A 16,366-nucleotide genomic window follows, 5' to 3' on the forward strand; every position below is an offset into this window, starting at 1 on the left:
CACATAGTGAGTGAGAAAGGTGACTGGAAAGGAAAAACTCAATGCATCATGGGAATCCCCCGGCAGCCTACATCTATTGCAGCATAACTAAGGGAGGATTCAGGGTCACCTGGTCCAGCCCTAACTATATGCTTTAGCAAAAAGGAAAGTGTCGGATTATGATATTATTTTATGCCATGTTAGACCCCTAATTAAAGATTGTGAATTATTATGTAGTTTTAGTTTGCATTATGCTCCTGAATTAGAAGAAGGTGATAACTATTACATTTGGTAAACTGATTTGCATTATATTAGACTGTTGATTTATTGTGAATGAATGATATTGTTTTATGATGCATTATACTGCTGAGTTATAAGAAAATATTGTTCACAGAAAGTCATCGTCTCATTTGTCTGATTAGAAGAGAACAGAGCATACTGCCCCATCAGCAGGAGCAGATAAACAGGGAGCCAAGGTTGTAGCTTAGGCGCTGTGTGAGAGAAAGAATGTGAATGTTTAGGCTTTTATGATTAGGTGGGGGCCACTAGAGGCTATAAGAGTTTGATCAATGCTCCACCATTTCGAGATCTGATGCTGTCTGTTGTATGGTGTCCATCTCCCACGCGTGTGTTCATTAAATCATCGTTTGACTTGACCCGGCCGGACCAGTGTGGTTATTTTGGTTTTCCTCCTGTATCCATTCCCAATATTTGAATCCGTAACAGTTTTGGGGGCTCGTCCTGTGGTATTGGGATGGAAGTTTTGGAGGCTTGGACGGTCCGAGGTGGTCAGACGGGCAGACATTATCCGGCAATCGAACTGAGTGGACAGGCGCCTTTATAAAAGAGGTAGGCACAGGCCTGTTGATTTTATCCGAAGTGTGCTGAATTGGACGATAAAATTAAATGTCTATTCAGTAAAAGTTGCCGGTGAGTGTCTGTTTTGATTTTGATGAAAAATCTCATGAGTTTTGAAACTTGAAGTAAGGTTACAAGTAATAATACTGGGTTAGAGTCCCAAGATAAAGTAATAATACTGAGTTAGAGTCTCAGGTAAAGGTAATAATACTGGGTTAGAGTCCCAAGGTAAAGGAAAATAATACTGAGTTAGAGTCTCAGGTAGTTGGATAGGGAATTGATCATTTTGTGAGTTAGAGGCTCCATTGGTCTAAAGGATTGCATCTGTGTTGGCCATGTTGAGAGTTAGAGGCTCCATTGTCCATAACGTTGCATCTGCGTCGGTCATACTCTTGTTTTAGAGGGTTGACGGCGGTTTAAAAGTATTATAAATTTTGTTAGAACGGTGGTTAGAGTCCACTAAGAGGCGCATAGCCCGGAGGTTACGCTCCCTCCTGGCCGCGGACGCGCGACCTTGACCTGTCGGCGAACAGGGTTAGTTCAGTTGGCTTGACTGTGGGGTACAGGGCATCCTGGAACAAGCTAGGAGTTAGAGTCTCCTTATCTGCGCTTTTTTGGACACTTTAAATTGAGGTAGGGACTTTAGAGATGAGGCCAGATACAGTTAGAGTCTGATACTGGTTAATTGATTACAAAAAAGTTGGACTTTCTTCGGTTGGACCCGTTATCTTAAATTTGTCAAAATTGTGTAGGCGCTAAAACTTTCAGGCCTGAGAGTGATTGTAAATATAAGACGTCTTTGTAAAATAACATAGAGAGTTGAGTGTGAAACGAGGCTGTGTGTGACGACAGCGCGCTGCAGCGCTGCAAGCTATTTTTAGATAGTGTGTGAACATGCAAATGAGGTGGCTGCTGTGAAGCCCACAGAGGACTTCCTGTTTAGCGTGTTATTGAGTTTTATAAGTATGATTTGCAAACAATGATACATGCCTGTAATTAAAACGCTGATTTTGTTGATTATAATATTACAAATAAAGTTTTAAATCACTACGGTGAATGTTTAATGTTTGGCTGAGTTTTGATATGGGAGAGACGGCTTCGCAGCTGTTGGGGGTAAGTGGACTTACCCATACCCATAAACTTGCATGCCCATAAAAGGCAACTGCCTGACTGTGTGAACTATGCACCAAGAGAGAGAGTAAAATCTAGGTGAATGAATTAAATGGATGTTGTAAGAAAAATAGTAAATGAATGTTTTAGTCTCTTAATACAGGTGGATTTCTCTCAATCAGGAGACCTGAGTACAGCAGCAAAAGGATAGATTAATAAAATTGGGACGACACACATGCCAAGCTCTGGCTCAAAATTTTACAGTTTGACCTCTCACTTTGTCCCCACCCAAAAAAGAAGCTTAAAGGACATCTTCTCCTCCAGTTATCGGTTACCATCACTGGAAATTTTCAGGCAAGTTTTTCACTGAATTGTTTTTGGCACCATGTGTCCCTGAATCTCGCAAACAAGCTCTAATTCCTGGCTGAAGACATGGAATGCTGTTATTTAAGGTGGGAAATAAAAATTTGGGAAACAAAATTAAAAACACACACACAATTAGAGAAATGCCTTGTTTGAGAAAAAAGTTAAAATAACCCACCCACAAACGCACATACACGCAATGAAGAAACAGCTTACATTCATGAACACGTGAAAATTTTCCAGCAAGGTTAAAGCAGCGAAACTTAACATACACCTGATGTTAAATAATAAAGTCTATCCACTACTAACAAATAAACTCTCTGGGTTGCAGGACAACAACTTGACTTCAAAAAGACAGACACTGGTATGATAAACCAGTGATGAAACAACAAATTTAGTGGTTAAAAGAGTCAAATTGTGACATGTGTTCCTGTGATTGATTAATACAAGAGATTACTGAATAAAATAAAATTCCTTTTTTGAATTATTAAACATGATCTTAAGAATTTTAACGTGTACCTGTGTTGTCCTGTCAACTTGGTGGGTTATGAGTTGATTATATAGTGAGAAAAAAAAACAAAAAAAGGGGGGGAGAAGGCTGACACAGGGCCTGGCCCCTCTCTGAATAACATAGCCAAAACAACATTATTTTCAAACAACATCATTTTCCTGTTCGTCTGTTTTTGTTTTGTTTTTGTTTTTTCTCTTTATGCTTAATTACAGGCTGCTTTGTCGGCCCTGAAAGCCGAGGCTGACCTGGACTCCTGCTCTCCCCTCTACCATCTTTGCTCTCCCTTCTACCATCTTTGATGTGACCCTGACCAAATGCTACAGCAGCTGGACTCACAACAACAGCCTGAGAATGTCAACAGTGCTGCAGGAAAGAGATCTCATGCAGCGGAGACGGAGAACGTTAAATCCAAGGCCCGTTTCACTACACGGGGGAGATTTCCAGACAGCTTCAGCTGACAGAGCTGTGACGAGACGCCTATTAAGCCCGGATGAAAAGTGAGGCCGAGCAAAAAAAATGCTGACCTTAATTTCTGAAAGCGCTGTAACTAAGTTTAAGAATATAATCCAGCCACTGTTATCATCGTCAATGCCCTGTACCAACACAGAGCAGAGCAGCTATCTGAACGCTACCCCAACAGAGGTCGATTATCTTGTTAATAATTTCACCTCCTCACTACGTACGACTCTGGATACTGTAGCTCCAGTGAAAACTAAGGTCTCTAATCAGAAGTACCTGACCCCGTGGTATAATTCTCAAACACGTACCCTAAAGCAGATGACTCGTAATCTGGAGAGGAAATGGCGTGTCACAAATTTAGAGGATCATCATTTAGCCTGGAGAAATAGTTTGTTGCTTTATAAGAAAGCCCTCCGCAAAGCCAGAACAGCTTACTACTCATCACTGATTGAAGAAAATAAGAACAACCCCAGGTTTCTCTTCAGCACTGTAGCCAGGCTGACAAAAAGTCAGAGCTCTTTTGAGCCAACCATCCCTTTAATGTTAACTAGTGATGACTTCATGAACTTCTTCACAAATAAAATTTTTATCATTAGAGAAAAAATTACCAATAATCATCCCACAGATGTAATATTATCTACAGCTACTCTTAGTTTCATTGATGTTAAGTTAGACTCTTTTTTTCCAATCGATCTTTCTGAGTTAACTTCAATAATTACTTCCTCCAAACCATCAACGTGTCTTTTAGACCCCATTCCTACAAAACTGCTCAAAGAAGTCCTGCCATTGATTAATTCTTTGATCTTATATATGATCAACCTATCTCTAATAATCGGCTATGTACCACAGGCCTTCAAGGTGGCTGCAGTTAAACCTTTACTCAAAAAGCCATCTCTAGACCCAGCAGTCTTAGCTAATTATAGGCCAATCTCCAACCTTCCTTTCATATCAAAAATCCTTGAAAGAGTAGTTGTCAAACAGCTAACAGATCATCTGCAGAGGAATGGTTTATTTGAAGAGTTTCAGTCAGGTTTCAGAGTTCATCACAGCACAGAAACAGCTTTATTGAAGGTTACAAATGATCTTCTTATGGCCTCTGACAGTGGACTCATCTCTGTGCTTGTCCTTCTTGACCTTAGTGCAGCATTCGATACTGTTGACCATAATATTCTATTAGAGCGATTAGAACATGCTGTAGGTATTACAGGTATTGCACTGCAGTGGTTTGTATCATATCTATCTAATAGACTCCAATTTGTGCATGTAAATGGAGAGTCCTCTTCACACACTGAGGTTAATTATGGAGTTCCACAGGGTTCGGTGCTAGGACCAATTCTGTTTACATTATACATGCTTCCCCTAGGCAGCATCATTAGAAGACATAGCATACATTTTCACTGCTATGCAGATGACACCCAGCTCTATCTGTCCATGAAGCCAGATAACACACACCAATTAGTTAAACTGCAGGAATGTCTTAAAGACATAAAGACTTGGATGGCCACTAACTTTCTGCTTCTTAACTCAGATAAAACTGAGGTCATTGTACTCGGCGCTGAAAAGCTTAGAAATATGGTATCTAACCAGATTCTTACTCTGGATGGCATTACCTTGGCCTCCAGTAACACTGTGAGGAACCTTGGAGTCATTTTTGACCAGGATATGTCCTTCAACGCACATATTAAACAAATATGTAAGACTGCGTTCTTCCATTTGCGCAACATCTCTAAAATTAGAAATATCCTGTCTCAGAGTGATGCTGAAAAACTAGTTCATGCATTTATTACTTCCAGGCTAGACTACTGCAATTCATTATTATCAGGATGTCCAAAAAACTCACTGAAAAGCCTTCAGTTAATCCAAAATGCTGCAGCAAGAGTACTGACAGGGACTAGAAGGAGAGAGCATATTTCTCCTGTTTTGGCTTCCCTTCATTGGCTTCCTGTTAAATCCAGAATTGAATTCAAAATCCTGCTCCTCACATACAAGGTCTTAAATAATCAGGCCCCATCTTATCTTAATGACCTTGTAGTACCATATCACCCTATTAGAGCACTTCGCTCCCGCTCTGCAGGCCTACTTGTTGTTCCTAGAGTATTTAAAAGTAGAATGGGAGGGAGAGCCTTCAGTTTTCAGGCCCCTCTTCTGTGGAACCAGCTTCCAGTTTGGATTCAGGAGACAGACACTATCTCTACTTTTAAGATTAGGCTTAAAACCTTCCTTTTTGCTAAAGCATATAGTTAGGGCTGGACCAGGTGACCCTGAATCCTCCCTTAGTTATGCTGCAATAGATGTAGGCTGCCGGGGGATTCCCATGATGCATTGAGTTTTTCCTTTCCAGTCACCTTTCTCACTCACTATGTATTAACAGACCTCTCTGTATTGAATTGTATCTGTTATTAATCTCTGTCTCTCTTCCACAGCATGTCTTTATCCTGTCTTCCTTCTCTCACCCCAACCGGTCGCAGCAGATGGCCGCCCCTCCCTGAGCCTGGTTCTGCCGGAGGTTTCTTCCTGTTAAAAGGGAGTTTTTCCTTCCCACTGTCGCCAAAGTGCTTGCTCATAGGGGGTCATATGATTGTTGGGCTTTTCTCTGTATCTATGAAGCGCCTTGAGGCGACATTTGTTGTGATTTGGCGCTATATAAATAAAATTGAATTGAATTGAATTGAATTGAACAACTCTGCATTAAAACTGTGCAGGACAGTGATGGACCAACACGGAGGATCGGGCAGCAAAAAGGGCGTGCCAGAGACACGAGGAGTAACTGAGGTCAGAAGGCACCTCAGATTGGACAAAAGCAGCAGAAGAACATAAGCTGAAGGCACAGGTGTCGGGGCTCAGCCAGGAGCTGACCTCTGAGAAGAGCCGAACAGCAGAGCTGCAGAAGGCCGTGGAGCAAAGCAAGGAAAACATCAATAAACTTCAATCTGACGTGTACGGAAAAGACTGAGGTTTCTGTCCTCAGTAAGAGCTCAAGACATCAGAGCAGAAATTGAGCATGCCTGAGGAGGAGCTGGCTGCTAATCGAACCCATCAGTCAGGCTTGGAGTCCCAGATACAGGACTTAAAATCAGGCCGGAGCTTGCTGGAGCAGGAGGTTGTCAAACCTGACGAGAAGCTCCAACACCAGGAGCAAACCCTGAAGGACCTACAGAAGCAAAAAGGGTCAAGTTAAGGAGGAGCTGGACAAGGAGAAGATGCAGGACACTGGAGAAAAGGACTGCCTCAATTGGGGTCAGAACCAGTATGGAGAGAACTTTGGGCAGCAGCACCAATGGACCCAAACGGACTGAAAAGGGGGAGGGCAGGACCCCAGAGCGCGCTTCAGGCCATGGTTTACCCAGAACACCAGAACAGGAAAGTGATGAACACAAACACACACACACACAAACACACACATCTACATACACTGACTCAGAATCAAGAGAAACACACATATGAACACATATGCACTCGTTGATTGACTGAGAAATGACACACACACACGCACACAAATCGAAATGCTGATTCAATTCACTGAGAAGTGATCCACACACACACATACACATGTTGGTGCAATGAAGAGTGATACACACACGCTGCTGCAATGAAGAATGCTTTACTAACAAATGCTATGCTGATACGCAAAATGCTGCACACAAACGTCCAAATACAGAATTTGTTACAACAACAAGAAGCCATTGATTGTTAATTGGTTAAATGCATTTCATGTCACCCAGAGGGCATTTGTGTAGATTTAGGGGACAGGGTCTAAAGCAGTTTGGTTATGAAAACAATGTCTGTGAGTGATGTCTGTTTATGGCTCAAGGCCTCGACTGAATTGTTTACTGTGCTTCACACAGCCTAATAAGGAGCAGTGGTACAGAGTGAAAATGATGAATTAACGGTGTGAGTCTTATTTCAGAGCACCATATTTTTGTGATTGAGATTTAATTGAAGGAGGAACACACTGAAAATAAATAAATAAATAAATAACAAAATATAAAAGAAAAAAGAAAAGGGGGCCAGCCCTTGGATTTACGTAACCATTCCACGTGTATTTAACACAATTGCCTCAGGCTTTAAAGATTTGTACAAAATTCAACAGGAAATCATAGCTTCCCTGTATTTCCTACATTGTTGGCATGCTGGTGAGTGCTGTTGTTCCACAGTAAGAAGGTCCTGGGTGCAAGTCCACAGTCTGGTTAGTTTGCAGTGGTTTCTCTCTGGGTATTCTGGTTTCCTGCCACAGTGAAAAGTCATGCAGCTGGTAGAGTTAGGTTAATTGATGATTCTAAATTATCCGTGAATGTAAGTGTAAATGGTTGTTTGTTTCTAGGTGATAGACTGGTGACCGGTTCGGGGTGCACCCTGCCTCGTAACCTATCACTTTAGAGTTATTTCCCAGCCCTCGTGCAATTAGGATAAAGATAGGAGGATGGTAGTTGTTGTAGACCCATTCAATTTTTATGGTAATCAGAATTTAGACTTTGTTGAACCGTAGGCAATATGAAGACAACATGTAGTATTTAAGGGACCAAGTAGAATTTGGATAAAAGTTAGTGAATAGTGTTGAAATAAAATGACAGAATTGTGAAGGATTAAAATATTCCAGGAGCTCAACTTACTCCATCTGAACATGTTTTAATCGTGTTTGATGAACACAAAATGCACAGGTTTACTGAATATGAAAAGGTTGTGTTGATTTAACTCAGTTGTTTAAGTTTCTACCAAAGCAAAACATTTGTGTGCAACTAGTGTCCACTATTGAAACAAATAAGTCCAACATGTTTTTGTCAGTGCAAAAAGAAGTTACGGTACCTGTATGCTTACACAATATTGTCCCGGGACGGAGAAAAACTTTCTGGTGAAGTTTTGGTTGATTTTGGGTTTTGCTTAACACTAGGTTGATTTTATCAGTGAGGTTTGGATTATTTTCTTTCTCTAAGAGAGAGAAAGATGGTTTTATGCTTGGACATGTTTCCAACGGGCCCCAGTATTTGTTATTATATGAGTATTTTATTGGTTACGTTTGTCTTTGCTTTTGTTACAGTGCACTGAAATAAGAACATCTGAGAGGAGTGATCCACCGGTGGTGATATTTTGGTATTTTGTGAGTTCCTGATTTAACAAATCAGCTCTTTAATCCAGGCCTGAGAGATTGAACTTTAAAGCGCTATAAACATTCTTACTGAAAACAGTTGCAAAGTATTTTTCTCCATGATTATAATGGGCTCTGGAGAAATTCACTTATATGGGACATTGATCACATGAGAAGTCCTGAACCTAAAAGGATTGCAGCGAGTCAATCCAGTCCAAAAAAACCAAAAAAACAAGGAACTGTTTTCCTTTAAAATGATGACGTCATCTTGCTGGTGATGGAGGCTTGATTAGGTTGCGCGTGAGACTCCATTATCAGCAATATCTGGTATGAATGTGTGTGAATGTGTGCATGTGACTGGACTGTGATGGACTGACGACTAAAAGTTTAAACTGACCTGACACTGAGACAAAAACGATACCGACTTTAGGATTAGTACATGTCTACAAACAATTCACCCAGCTTGTAAAAGAAGGGTGGATGTTTTGTCTCGCTTTGTTTTGTTTTTGCAGGAGTAGGAGGACAGAGACTAGGGGGGGAGGCTGTAGCTTCACATGAGTGTGAACTGCAGACTTAACCCTTTGGTTGCTAATTTTGAGCTACTGATGTTTCCATTAAGAAAATTGGGTTTTATTAGCTGTGTTTCGATTAATGCAGCACATTATATTGTTGGGAATGTTAAATGCTAAAGTGAAGAGAAGCTTTGATTTCACTCAAGACTGAACATGTTATTATTAACCATAGCAGGCCACTGTAAAAAGCCAATTAATTTTGATAGATAAAGACAAAAGCTCTACTGATGTCTATGAATAACAGGGGAATGATAGACGGTCACATTCAAAATAGAGATATGTAATGACAAACCTTGGTCCACGTCATTTAGGTTCTCCATTGAAATAGTCAATAATTTAGAAAAGTAAGATAGAACCGACAGGGGCATGTGGTGCTGCACAAGAACAAGAGCAAAATAAAGAAAAATTATTGTTTAGTTTTGATAAATTAAAATTAAAATGTACCATTACACTCAGAGGATCAATATGAAATTCAATATATGCTAATTTTGTATGAAGTACGTGACTGATAACTGTTCTGTCCTGAGCTTTTGTGTTTACAGCACCCACTTGACCACACCAACAGTTTCTCGCCACCAAAAGCGGGTACTTGCAAAGAATAGGGAGGAATATCATCAGAAGTGGGAAAGGTAAGCCCCGATGGGGGTGATAGTGTAACACACCCAAAGAAAGATTTTAGGTCTGACCAACCGTCTCAGTCGTGGGCAAAACGATGACAGTCAATAAAATTCTAAAAGATAATTTAGTGACAAAAAATATCAAGAGATAAAAGATAAAACAGTCCAGTGTCCCATTGATGAATCAAATAAAAACACACAGTCCCAAGGCTAGAGTCAGCTATGCCACACGGCCAGTGGCACTCCACATGTTGCCTTTAACAGGGGTAGAAGTTGTCCTTGGAGACCCACTACCCTGCAAGCATATAGCCAGTGATCACTCCAACCTGTGCAACTATGCTGCCTTTAGGCTGTGGCATATAATAGGCCCTGGCCCGCACAGAGAGACAAAATGACACCTTCAGTATAAAATTCATAGCGCAAAACCCATACATCCCAAACATATCAGATTATCACATTACATACATGCACAGAGAGACAAAATGACACAGCAGTGTTTGTAGTGTGGGCTATAAGTAGACCAGTGTATCAGTGCAATCAAGTACACCTGCCTCTAATTAGTCCAACCCCATTCCAGCCATTGGCTAACCAAAAATGTGACACACACACAAAAAACCACTCCCAACCCAGTGCAACTTGACACAATAATATGGAGCTGAATTAACACAGGCACACTAGTCTACCATGTTACAATAACACCATTAATTTCACGTATGGTCAAATTCTTAAAACTTGACCCCAAACATGAAAAATTCTTCAAACATTTAGAGACAGAGTGGAGTTCTAGATAAACATAATGCAGCAAACCACATAAGGATGGAGCGTTGGAATCAATAAGATGGTGAAATAACACGCAGGAAAAATGTTGATCATGTTGATTATGTTTATTCTAGTGTGCAGAGATTGGCTAATCTGACCAGGAAATGTTATAAATGGATTGTCGGAACAATCAGCGTTAAAATCACCTTTGACAGTCCAGACTAAGATGGCGTTGGACATCTTCAGGGCGGAAAAGGGTTGGTGTGACCAAGGTGTGGTTTGGCTTGTTGTATGTATATTTGATAATGATATAGCTCTGGATGGACCAGTTACCAGGGCATGGAAGGAGGACAGACTCATTAAATGAGGAGAAGGAATTTTCTGGGATTGGAGATCCTGTGGGTGAGTGGTTGACTAAAAGCATGCATAAAATAAAAGCTATTTTTTGTTATTGATTGGTAATAGATTGATAATTGGCCACATTCACAGTTGTATTAACTTGTGGTGGACGTAGTCTACTTCATGTTTAAGCACTCTAATTAACAGATTGAAAATAGTGACATTAAAGGAAGAATATGCAGCGCCACCCTGTCAAATGCCAGTGCCGGTGGGGCTGAGTGATGAATCAGGTGAGCTTCATGGCTGAATTAAAACATAGAGGCCCCTGCTGTGGTCAGTAAGGGATAAAAAAGGGTGTGTTTTACTGTTATTTTAGCATCAGCATTATCGCTACATCAGAATCATATAACGAGCATTGCATTGAACATTTATTGAAGCTATTGACATATTAACATTTGTATTACAGTGATTGTTATAACCTCATGTTAATCTTCTATTTACAGGTGTCAAACGTAGTCAACAAGTTCATATTGAAGTGAAGTTCATATTAATACCGGTTTTGTTTGTAGACGATTGTGAAGACACAGGCTCTGGGCGGAGCCCGGAGTTGAACAGATCTAACATGACAATTAAATTGATTTCAGTCCCTAACACAGGATAACAAGACTGGAGCAACGACACTGGATAGGAGAAAGTCTGATACTTTCTAAGATATGAGGTCACTAACCTGTTCTTTTAATTTTCTAGCTTCATTGAATGGACACATGTTAGAATTAGAAATGGCTAATTTGTTTTTTATGTCTTTTATTAGAATGAGTGGTTTTAATCATTTATATATATATCTTGCAAATGTGCTTATAATGAGTTGGCACTCGGTCTTTTGAAGGTCATAAGCTTCGTTCGGCGATAGTCCGGACTGATAAAGTGTAGGAAATGCCTTGAGTGCAGCGGGCTAAATGCAAACACGCTTACACACACATACACTAAATTAGGATAAGTCCTTGGGACATTCTGAATGTTCTAAACAAATTCTGAACCACCAAAAGATCAGTAGACAACAACATTAGATTGTTAGAGCTGGGAAGAGAGGTGTTTTGGTTTTCTGTCTCTTACAGAGAAAGGAACAGACACCAGACGAGGTCACAGATATACGAGGATCCTTGGCAGCAGAGACAGACACGGTGACTGCGGAAACATCAACTGGGTTCAAGTGTCATGGCATTTTGGGCTCCAGTTAGTCACCTCAAAAGGATGGATCCCATAAACACAGCAATAATCATGAAGGGGTTGACGGAAATCCAGGAACACCACACCAACGACGTTCGAGAGGCTGTTGGTCATAAGGAGAACACCTTTCTGTTCCTTTTCCTGGGGAACACAGCTGTGATCCCAGAATACACAGATCATTGTTTGAAATCGGGGCAGAATAATCCCCTGATCTGTGCAACGACTGAAGGGTTGTCTAACCCCTGAGGTTGAAGAAACAAGAGCAGAGGATCACCCGACTGGAAGACATTGGTGCCTACAGCAATAAAATAAAGGTTAAAAGCTCCTCGGACAGAGGTTCTAGTCTGAGTACGTTTGGAGGGTATAAGGTAGCACCGAAATAAAGCTGTGGGAGAACTGGGGAGTGATGGGAGTATCATCTGTACCTACTGTTGTTGTTGTAATAAAAGTTTTTCTTGCATCTGAACTGCGCAAACACAGAGGTCATCTCACATATGGTTCACCCAACTGGGGGACAAAGGGCCTGAGGAGTAAGGAGAAATGAACCCGGCAACACTGGATTGCAGGGTGTAAGTGACCTCTTTATGTCTAAAGAGCTCATCAGGGGGAATTGTCGGATTATGATATTATTTTATGCCATGTTAGACCCCTAATTAAAGATTGTGAATTATTATGTAGTTTTAGTTTGCATTATGCTCCTGAATTAGAAGAAGGTGATAACTATTACATTTGGTAAACTGATTTGCATTATATTAGACTGTTGATTTATTGTGAATGAATGATATTGTTTTATGATGCATTATACTGCTGAGTTATAAGAAAATATTGTTCACAGAAAGTCATCGTCTCATTTGTCTGATTAGAAGAGAACAGAGCATTCTGCCCCATCAGCAGGAGCAGATAAACAGGGAGCCAAGGTTGTAGCTTAGGCGCTGTGTGAGAGAAAGAATGTGAATGTTTAGGCTTTTATGATTAGGTGGGGGCCACTAGAGGCTATAAGAGTTTGATCAAGGCTCCACCATTTCGAGATCTGATGCTGTCTGTTGTATGGTGTCCATCTCCCACGCGTGTGTTCATTAAATCATCGTTTGACTTGACCCGGCCGGACCAGTGTGGTTATTTTGGTTTTCCTCCTGTATCCATTCCCAATATTTGAATCCGTAACAAAAGTTTTAAGCCTAATCTTAAAAGTAGAGATAGTGTCTGTCTCCCGAATCCAAACTGGAAGCTGGTTCCACAGAAGAGGGGCCTGAAAACTGAAGGCTCTCCCTCCCATTCTACTTTTAAATACTCTAGGAACAACAAGTAGGCCTGCAGAGCGAGAGCGAAGTGCTCTAATAGGGTGATATGGTACTACAAGGTCATTAAGATAAGATGGGGCCTGATTATTTAAGACCTTGTATGTGAGGAGCAGGATTTTGAATTCAATTCTGGATTTAACAGGAAGCCAATGAAGGGAAGCCAAAACAGGAGAAATATGCTCTCTCTTTCTAGTCCCTGTCAGTACTCTTGCTGCAGCATTTTGGATTAGCTGAAGGCTTTTCAGTGAGTTTTTTGGACATCCTGATAATAATGAATTGCAGTAGTCCAGCCTGGAAGTAATAAATGCATGAACTAGTTTTTCAGCGTCACTAAGAGACAGGATATTTCTAACTTTAGAGATGTTGCGCAAATGGAAGAACGCAGTCTTACATATTTGTTTAATATGGCACAACAATCACATGTTGTGCCACACCTAGAACTGGATGGTTAGTCTGAAGAGTGTTTTTCTTACAACAACAATCTCAGTGTTTTTACTTGTATGAAATCTTTGTGTGCAATGTCCTTGAAAATCTGATTTTTTATTTCCTTTTTTTCCCCAAACATGGGATTTTCTGCTTCAGGATAATGTATTTAACTATTCATCTGCTTGTGTTGTTGTTCTTTAAATAATATTAAATTATTATAATTGTTATTATAATAATAAAGAAGAAAAACTCTACAGACTTTAGTTGCTAAATTCAATTCAATTCAATTCAATTCAATTTTATTTATATAGCGCCAAATCACAACAAATGTCGCCTCAAGGCGCTTCATAGATATAGAGAAAAGCCCAACAATCATATGACCCCCTATGAGCAGCACTTTGGCGACAGTGGGAAGGAAAAACTCCCTTTTAACAGGAAGAAACCTCCGGCAGAACCAGGCTCAGGGAGGGGCGGGGCCATCTGCTGCGACCGGTTGTGGTGAGAGAAGGAAGACAGGATAAAAGACATGCTGTGGAAGAGAGACAGAGATTAATAACAGATACGATTCAATACAGAGAGGTCTGTTAACACATAGTGAGTGAGAAAGGTGACTGGAAAGGAAAAACTCAATGCATCATGGGAATCCCCCGGCAGCCTACATCTATTGGAGCATAACTAAGGGAGGATTCAGGGTCACCTGGTCCAGCCCTAACTATATGCTGGACCAGGTGACTTGCAGTAGCTCCACCCCTAGCACACCTGCCCACAGAGAAAAAAATAAAAATAAAAACAAAATACAAGGACAAAGCCAGCTCCAGTTTGCTTTTGTGGGTCTATACCAGGGGTGTCAAACTCAAATACACAGTCGGCCAAAATTCAAAACTGGAACAAAGTCACGGGCTAACATTAATATTTATTGAAATATATTTATTCCTCCAGATATAAGAATGAATCTTTTCTTATGGACTCAAACACGTTTTGCTGAAAAACTGAATATGGAACAAGCAAAGCTTAATACTAAACAATATATATATATATTAGCTGTATAATACCAGTAGGCCAGCTCTAATAGTAATTTGGTATGGCTTCGTGGGCCAAATGTAATTAGGCTGCGGGTTTGGCCCGTGGGCCAGAGTTTGACACCTATGGTCTATGCGATGGATTTGTTTTAAATCACTGTGTTGCATTACCTTTAATGTCTATGGCATGGTCTAATCTCTGTAATAAAATATTATGGCTAACAGTACTGAATGCTGCACTGAGGCCCATTAATAGAGATAGGCCGATCATATCTGAAGCAAGACTGAAGCATTAATTATTGGTAAGACTTCTTTGAACAGTCTTATAGGAATGGAATCGAATAGACATGTCGATGGTTTGAAATGATTACCAAATTTAACTCAGAAAGATCAATCGCACAATTTAATTTAAGGACCACAAACTCTAAATTGACAGTGTAAAATTCCAGTGAAACATATATATTTTAAATGTGAAATTCCTGGAAAACATGGACCAGTATTCTTGAAGAAGTTTCTACTTATGCAAAGTGGTTGCTGTCTGCTTTTGCCTTGTTCACCAGGTATTATAGTTGACCTCACAAATAAGGTTACATTAGATAGGCCATCACAGTTCAAAAAAAAAAAAAACCCTAGTGGACACCATACTTTTTTTTCTTGTACATGGTTGAAAGTTACATACTCACATGAAGATCATGCAAATGAAACAGAAATAGTGGAATAAAAAAAAAGAAAGACAAATTGGATGCTCTAAAATTCGTATTTGTCAAAAATTCGATGCAAATATTCTATAATGCAAAATTTAAATGCTTTTTCAATTTTCAACAAACATTATGTTTAATCACACTAGTTCATTGCAATGAAAATGTATTTTAATAACATACAAATACTTTAAATTTATATTTATATGCACACCATAGATCTTTTATTAGTTTAAACCCATACAGAAACAGAAAATCAGTCAAATTTAATGAATCATATGTGACATGTGAAAACTTACAGGCATCCTCAAATCAGCAGGATCTGATGACAAGATATGATTGAAATAGACTTAGAGACTTAGAGCTTTTCATTGTCATTGTGCAGTTTCTTGCACAGCGAAATTGGGTAGCTGAACCACAAAGGTGCTAAAGTAAGAAGAAGAGAAACCAATATACAACGAAGGCGGAAAATAAGTAAATAATTAAATAAATAGAATAAAATAAAAAACAGTGTATATGTATACATATGTGAGTGGAACTATATACATGGTGTATGTGTAGGAAACATTGAAACAGACTGGGACCAAAATAATTGCACATGAGCCAAAGATATTGCACAGAACATGGTAAGACTGAGATATTGCACATAGATGATCAAAAGCATGTCTTTCAGGATTTAACATACTTGATGACTGACCCTAAGACCATTCCTCTCCTGTTGTTCTTTTAAGAGTGGGTAAGAGGCATTTAATTTCTGTGTTCACATACAAGTGAACAGAACGTGATAAATGTTTTAAGTTACTGCTTGATATAACATTTTAAGCAACCTGACTTATATGACACATAGTAAAACCTCCCCAAAAGAAATTCACACAGGTTTGTTTCCACTTCTATATATAGTTAGTGAGTACAAGTATGTTTCTGCATTTGCTTTTAAATTATTCTTCCATTTTCTTCTGGAGACTGTAATGGCACCTAATCCTGTCGTTAAGTCTGACGTCACTAGCCGTGTCTGGGCCTAAACTCCGCTGCAGGTCTGCGGGGA

This window comes from Neolamprologus multifasciatus, chromosome 10 (assembly GCF_963576455.1).
Source record: "Neolamprologus multifasciatus chromosome 10, fNeoMul1.2, whole genome shotgun sequence".
NCBI classification, from domain to species: domain Eukaryota; kingdom Metazoa; phylum Chordata; class Actinopteri; order Cichliformes; family Cichlidae; genus Neolamprologus; species Neolamprologus multifasciatus.